The sequence below is a fragment of the Gossypium hirsutum genome, chromosome A08 (genome assembly GCF_007990345.1).
Source record: "Gossypium hirsutum isolate 1008001.06 chromosome A08, Gossypium_hirsutum_v2.1, whole genome shotgun sequence".
Lineage (NCBI taxonomy): Eukaryota > Viridiplantae > Streptophyta > Magnoliopsida > Malvales > Malvaceae > Gossypium > Gossypium hirsutum.
In genome coordinates, this window is record NC_053431.1 from 21,758,769 (window position 1) to 21,766,682 (window position 7,914).

Here is a 7,914-nt window from a genome sequence, read left to right on the forward strand (position 1 = left end):
AACGGATTATCCTATGTTTATCATCTTGACAAACTATCCACGATGCTGTAGTGTCTTTCAACTATGGTCTTATTCAATATAACCCCTTGTTTACTGTCCCAACAAACTATCAAAGGATGTCATAACATCTTGCAGCTATGGTCTTAGTCCTATTTAAGCATTTTGACGTGCTTTCGTATGATGTCAAAGCTTTTTTTAGCTATGGTCTTACTCATTTTCATGTCATAACATCTTTCAGTTATGGTCTTACTTATTATAAGCATATAGCCTCTGATCGAACCCATGGCCCTACCATGATCTTTTTATTTGCTTCTCTGTTTCACTCTATTCATGCCTCCATTTTAAAAATCCTAACACTGATACTCAAACACTACAGTGTCCCCCCCCGCAAGGCCCAGAGCTTCACCATCACGATTTGCACATGGGAACTTTGTATGGTGGTATCTAATAGAAAGTCTATTTTTCCCATTCCTAACTTCATCTAACCCCTCAATAGTTTCCTTTCCATGAATCCGTACGCAATTCATAGATTTCATAAATGAAATATCATAGACTATGCATTTTTAACTAAAATGGCGGATACTTCTAAACCCATTTAGGCTTTCAACATAATTAACATTTTAGGTTTGAGGTGTAGAAACTCAACTGATGCTTCTTCAACTCCACTCTCAGCTTAGCTTTTTTGAATTTTAGAGCTCCCACTCTCCCCTAGCAGTAGCTTACTAAATTTTCTTCTTTTCTAATTCACATCTCATGATCACCGTTCCATGTAAAGCTTCCCTTAACCGTCTCTTCTTCAAAGCAACCAGGGAAGAAAATAAAGAAGAGAAGAAATTGAAATAGAGAATGAGGAAAATTTTCTTTAGAAATCATTTCCCCAACTATTTATAGCCCTTTTTGCACATTCTTCAACCATGTAAAATCCACCCATTCACAATCATTTTCCCCTACTATGGGACCACCCAGTTTTAATCTAACCGAGCCAAAATTAGATTTCAACCATATCCAATTCTATTCCTATCTTTTCCTAATTTTTCAATAGAGGCCGCCAACTTACGGTATCTTTCAATTTAACCCTTAAATGTTCCTAATTTTCAGGTTTTAAAGAAATTCGAGTGTGACAACTCTCCCAACCTAAACCATTTTGTCCTTGAATTTTCTTGTCACACTTAGCTAAAGAGGTGGACTTAACAAGACACTTCCTTATTCATTTCTTCTCATGGCTTACCAAAGTATTTTCCCTTTTATTTTTACCAGAACCTTCAACTTGGTTCCCTTTTCATGCATTTGCATTATTCTTGCTTCGCCTAATTTGGGGATCCCTTCAACACTTAATGAATTATAGATATTGGCTCATTTTCAGGTATCTAGCCATTCTGTCGTTAGACATATTCTAGTTCAAAACTTCCCGTAAATCGAAACTTTTTTCAAATGTCCGGAAGTGTACACTGCCTAACTGTTATCTTATTTCCCTGATTTCAACAAATAGTTCCTGTGATTCCTAGATTCATTTATACACTTACCTTGCCAATCTAATGGGTCAATCCTTTTCCTATCACTAAGTAGTTAAGCTCACCTACATAATGTTCTGGCTTCTACCTTGGCAGAGTATTAGAGTTATATTTATTACTCTAGAGTTTTACTCCAAATATGACGAAGGCTTATCAGCCCTAGTCGAAAAGTTTTGTCATTGAACGAACTTATGATTAGTTCTACTTTCATAGGGGTTAGACCAAATGGGTAACAGTTGGCAGATATTTTAACTTTGGAATCTTAAAGGATTCTTCCTTCTTCTGATGTTAATAGATGGCTTACCTATACTGATAGATTTGAATGATTCCTTAACACTCATTTAATTCTCCATAACTCCCTAGACTCTATTATGGTTATAAATAAACCAAAAGGCTAAAGAAAAGTTCATAGGTCCATAGGCCTTTGACTTGATCTATCTTCCCGTTATCTTTTACATATCTTCTTTCTATCTTCTCTTTTCTCATTTATTTACGTCCCTTGGGTGTAGTTTCCCAGCTACTCTTATTATAAAGATTCTTAAAGATAAATCATTTATTCTTTTCCTTCTTTCTTTACTCACTAGCTAATTGTCAACAGAAGCCATAGGCAAGGTGATAGTTCTTGATTTCAAGGATACACTCATTAGTTACAACATGGAGGGTTACTCAATATCCCACAAAAATTTTCCCCTTTCTTGTTACTCTCGGGGCGAATCTAGAAAAGGGTCGACTAAAAGATACTAATAAATATTTCATCTTCCCTTAGAGGGTACATTTTATAACAAGAATATACACAACTTCTCCAGCTTTGGTCGGCCTAGAATATGGAATTGGTCTATTTCAAGAACTAAGGGATTCCTTTTTCTCAACCTCACTGTTCCTCCCTAAAACCTTGCCTATTGCAACTCCTTCTGTAATATTGTGTGTAGACCACATCAACATTGCTCATCTCCCCCTCTCTTCTCTGTTAGGAATCAACCTCCCTTCTTTAACAACCCTGGTGACTTCATTCCACTATTATTAGGGTGGAAAAATCCTTGTCTGCCCTTCAAAGTGGAAGCAAAGCCAAATTGGCTGGACTCTAAAGAGTCACCAATCATAGTGGACAACAAAGCATACAACTCCCTAGATTCATAGGAATTTGTCCACCAGAGTTATGGATTTGCCAATGCTCTCTCCTAACTCATATAGGGAGATTGATAGAAGAAATCCGATGACTTCTTCCCTGTCAAGAATTCAAGGGGAATCATTTCTAATCCTCTCAAAAGACTAGTCAGAAGAATGCGTAGACATCATTAAGGTGATCATCGCACTAGGTGGATAAATATGCTTATTTCCCTTCATATATTTTCTTCAATAAAATTTCTTAGCTTCAATACTTGTACCTTTCAACCAATGTATGCACTTAATTACATTTCCTTTGTATCATTTTCAAATTTTTCTACTTTTATTTTCATCACTATCTGCCAATTCAGGCAAGTGCATCTACATTTAACACTTATGTACTCAAATAATTAAGGACTTGAGGGACTTCACTAGATCGAATGTCATGCACATAAGGGGTACTCTTTCCATTTTCTAGATCCAAATAATCGCCTAAACCTTTCTCAGATACCACTTAATATGTAACACTCTTACCTGGCCCAAACATTGAATCCAAGTATAAAGTGTCACAAAAAGGACCCGATTTCAAACTAAGGACTGTATTTAATCTAAATAAATTTAAGCCAGACTTATTTTAACTAAAATAAATATACATAAATCTCTTACAACAAAATCTTTAAATAATATTTTTCTATCTTCAAGTCCTGGCTCTACAAGGACTAACTGATTTAATCATTTTTTCCCTCATGGCGAAGTCTCTAAAAGTACCCCCTTTCTACGTGCATGACTCAACAAATCCTCCATGCCACCAAATCTGGTTTGGTCCCTCCTCGAGTTCCTTATCCTAAAGATCCTGCATTCATAGATCAAACCTTTATAAGTTCAAATAAACTTAGTGAGTTTCCACACTACATATACATAAAACCCATCTTGTAGGGGTTTAATTAAATAGAAATAAATGTAAATAAACTCCCTGCATGTTTGGAAAATTTCTTTCAAATTCATCCAGCGGACTTCATCCTATTTTGACCTTACCCTTTGGTAGATAGATCATTGAACAATTTTCTTTTCGATTATTCCATTAGCCTTCGATCAGTCTAAACAATTCCTCCTATATTCTTTCCTTAAACCCTGCTCCATAACAGATTTATTCTTCCCTCGATTTAACTATAAAAGGAGTTTTTCAACCTACCTCATAATGGCCATTTTGGCTATATCTGCTCTGGCAAATGTTTCGTATCTGTTTAACCCAGGACAGGCTTTCTATCTTACCATTGTTTCACTATACTTAATGGCTTTCTTTCTATTAGGGTAACTTATGAGGTCTCTCATCACTAGGGCAAACTAAGTCCTACCTGGTTTAAATTGAGATTGATTTACATCCTTATAACCCGCCTCGTACACGATATATAACACCCAAAAATTTTTAAGGTTTGACTCTTAGATTCTGTTCTAACTAAATCTCTGTATCTGTGGTTCTGTGTTTTGCTTATGTGATTGAGGTCAGAGTTCGAGCCATATATTTAGGAATTTTTTTTATTTTAATTTAAGGTAACTACTATCATTGAATGACACATTTAAGTTTAATTCAGTGTAAATCTGTGTCAAGAATGGGTCTGCTAGTTAGTGGTTAAGCATCTGTCTGCTTTTTGATCATGTATTCAAGTCTCAGCATTGGCGTTATTAAAATTTTGTTAAATGCTAGAATTTTGCTGGTAGTTAGTTAACAGTTAATGTTACATTAATTCTCTTTCCCTTTCTCTTTCCCTTTTCCCTTCGCTTTTCTTTTTCTTTTATTTTTCTTTCTTCATTCTTATTTCTTTTTACTCATTTGGATTTTCTTTTTGATTGCATTCGATAAGTGAGTATCGGAATAATTGATACTCCTAAGTTGTTCGGAGTGTTGTTAGAAGATTTATGTGTGTGAATACAGAGGGAAATGGTCCTTTGCGTGCTATTTCAAATTAGTATTGTTGAATTATCGATTTTGAGATTTCTCCATGTTGTTTCTACGTCAAAACGAGATTAGGTGCATACTGAAAACCCTTAATTCTGTGAATTTTATACGCTAGAAAACGTGGTTGTCGATGCCACACGACCAAGCATATGGACGTGTGCCCGTGCCATGCGGTTAGCTGTGTAACTCACTGTTCATCGAATTGAAGCCACACGGGTGTGTGTCTAAGCCATGTGTGGTCATGTTAATGTATGCTTCACATGAGTAATAGACATGGGCATGTGTCTAGCTATGTAACTTACTATTTGTGATTTAGGACCACACGGCTAGGGACATGGGTGTGTGCCTAAGCCATGTGAGTCATACAAGCAAGGACATGGGCGTGTGTCTAGGCTGTGTAACTCACTATTTATGTTTTATAACCACACAGACAGAGGACATAGGTGTGTTCCAGGCCGTGTGGCATATAAATAGGGTTCGAATCTTGCTTTTGAAGCCGTGAGTGTTGCTCAACACTAATATTGACCTCCCCAATGTATGAATGATCTAAATTGATTGTACAAGGGCTCTTTGATACTCTCTGACTGATATATGAATAACATAATTGTATGTGTACTGTGATAGCTATTTCTATAACTGAACTATATTATCTAATTGTGAAATGAATTAGAATGACTGAACACATGTTGTGGATATTTCTACTCTGTTTTTGCATGGGTTGGGATGCTGTGAAGAAGGAAGTAATCTGCTCTAACATAGTGGCTAAGCCACGATGCGCATAAATATGAATCTGGCACTTTGTTGCATTTTGATATAGCAGCTAAGCTGCGTCTCTACAAACATGTCAGACAGACACTCTGTAGTGTGTAGGGTTGGTTGGGCATTAAATGCCCTTAACAGTGTTTTAGGATGGTCGAAGATGGTGTGTAGTAGATAGGGGTAGCAATATCTGCATCTGAATCTGATCTGCTCTGTGCCTGAACTGAAATTGCTTCTATTACCTAATCGAATCTTGGGATTCGGGAATTATCTTATAAATGTGTTCTAATTGAACAAATGTGTAACATCCTAAATTAGGGTCTAGTCAGAACAGTGGTTTTGAGACCACAAATCCAAAGTAAAATTAATTATTTTATGATTCTTGTGAGGTCTATGATATGATTTCATGCTTGTGTGAAAGTTTCATGAAGAAATTCTATTGATAAAGTGTCTAATTTGATATCTAGGACTAAATTGCAAAAGTTGCAAAATGTGAGTTCTAGAAGCTTTAAGCATGAAATTGCCATGGATTGTTAATTAGAGATCCTTAATTAGCAATATGCCCAATTTCTATTTTTATGGACAAAAATGGGCATGGATAGGAAAATTTTAAAAGAAATACCTTAAGGGCATTTTTGTCATTTGGTTAATAAAAGAATAAAACTGGAAAAATAAGTCAAAATTGTGTCCATCTTCCTCCATCCTTAGCCAAAATTCTCAATGAGCCATAGTTAGGGTTTTTTTCATCCTTTCAAGCTCGATTGTAAGTACACCCTAGCCCCATTTTTAATGTTCTTTATGTTTTTGAGATCTTTGAAGTATGATCTAGCTATTTCTACTTATTTTGAGCAAGGGTTCATGTTCAAAAACTTACCCATGTCTGACATGCATTTATTTTGGTGTTTAATGGAGGAAGATGAAAGTTTGATGCATGATAAACATCTTTTACTAAGTGGTTTTTCATGAAAACACCTAAAAATGACCTTTTTGTAAAAGTTGTAAAATGGGTGGTTAAAAATCTGATTTGAAAGAAAATTTGGGCTGATATGAGTATGATATAAGTTCGTCTAGGCTTGGGTATTAAAGAAAATGAAGACATTTCATTTTATGAGACTAGGGGCTAAGTTGTACTTATGTGAAAGTTTAGGGGCAAAATTGTAATTTTGCCAAAGTATGATTTATGGAATATTTTGAACAAAGTGGTAATTAAATAAGTGAAGTTTGCTATTATAGATCAAGAAAAATGGAGTCCAGACCTAAATCGAGGAAAGAACAAGGTTGTAGACTAAATCAAATAGTAGCCATATTTTGGGTACCGAGGTAAGTTTGCTTGTAAATAATGTACCGTTACATTATTATGTATTTAATTTTTTAATATTGCATGAACTGTATAATTGTCTTTATGGATTTAATTAATGATGACTTGATGACAATTGTATGAGTTCGATACCTCAAAATCTAGGTTGAACCTTAAGAATAGTTAGGATACAAATGTCATGACATTAGGGTTATGTACAATCCCATGTAAGACCATGTTTGGAACATGGCTTTGGCATCGATATGTAACTTCATGTAAGACCATAGCTAGGCTATCGGCATCGATATGTGATCCCATATAAGACCATGTCTGGGACATGGCATTGGCATCGACCTACGATCCCATGTAAGACCATGTTTGGGACATGGCGTTGGCATCGATATGTGATCCCATGTAAAACCATATCCGGGATATGGCATTGGCATCCTACCATGTGTATGAGAGTTCTCGAGTATCCTTTAGTATTCCAAGTGGTTCAACAGTTAATCCAATGACTATGTCAAAGAGATGACAAGGTATGATCATGTTGAAAAGGTACAGGTACGTACACAAAGCTCATAGACATTGAGATTATGAATCGATGAAACCTTAGAAGAAGTGAATGAATGAACTATGATCATGATTTTTATTGTACATTATGTAAATGGCATGACTTAAAATGTATCTATGATACTTGATGACATTGTGATAAATATATTATTGTGTTATACGTATAATATTGCATGGTTAATGCTGTTAATTATTTACATGCAAACTTACTAAGCTTTATGCTTACTCCCTTTCATTTTCCATTTCTTTATAGTGTTGCCAAGCTAGCTCGAGGATTGAAGGAAGTTGGAGTTCAATTCACACTATCAAACTAATCTTTTGGGTATAGTGAATTTAAGTATTTTGAGTATGGCATATATAGGGACTTGGTCTTTTTTTTTGTTGTTATATGTCATATTGGTTTAGCCAAGTGTGTTGGCTTATAATGATTTGATGATTCATTTTGCATATGGCAATGAGATATGGCTCATATTAATTATGGGGATGTAATCCAATTCATATATGCATGCATGTGCTAAGATCACTCTTAATGTGGTTAAATTCTTTTAGTATGGATGAATTGTGGATGTGACCATAGATGTTAGGTGATGGAGTTGTGAGTAAATGGCATAATAACAACTAAGGCATGAATGTGTAAAATGGAAGTAAATTGATGTTATATCTATATATATAATGTATGTGATTTGGTAAGCTTAGCCTAAATAAAATATAATGCC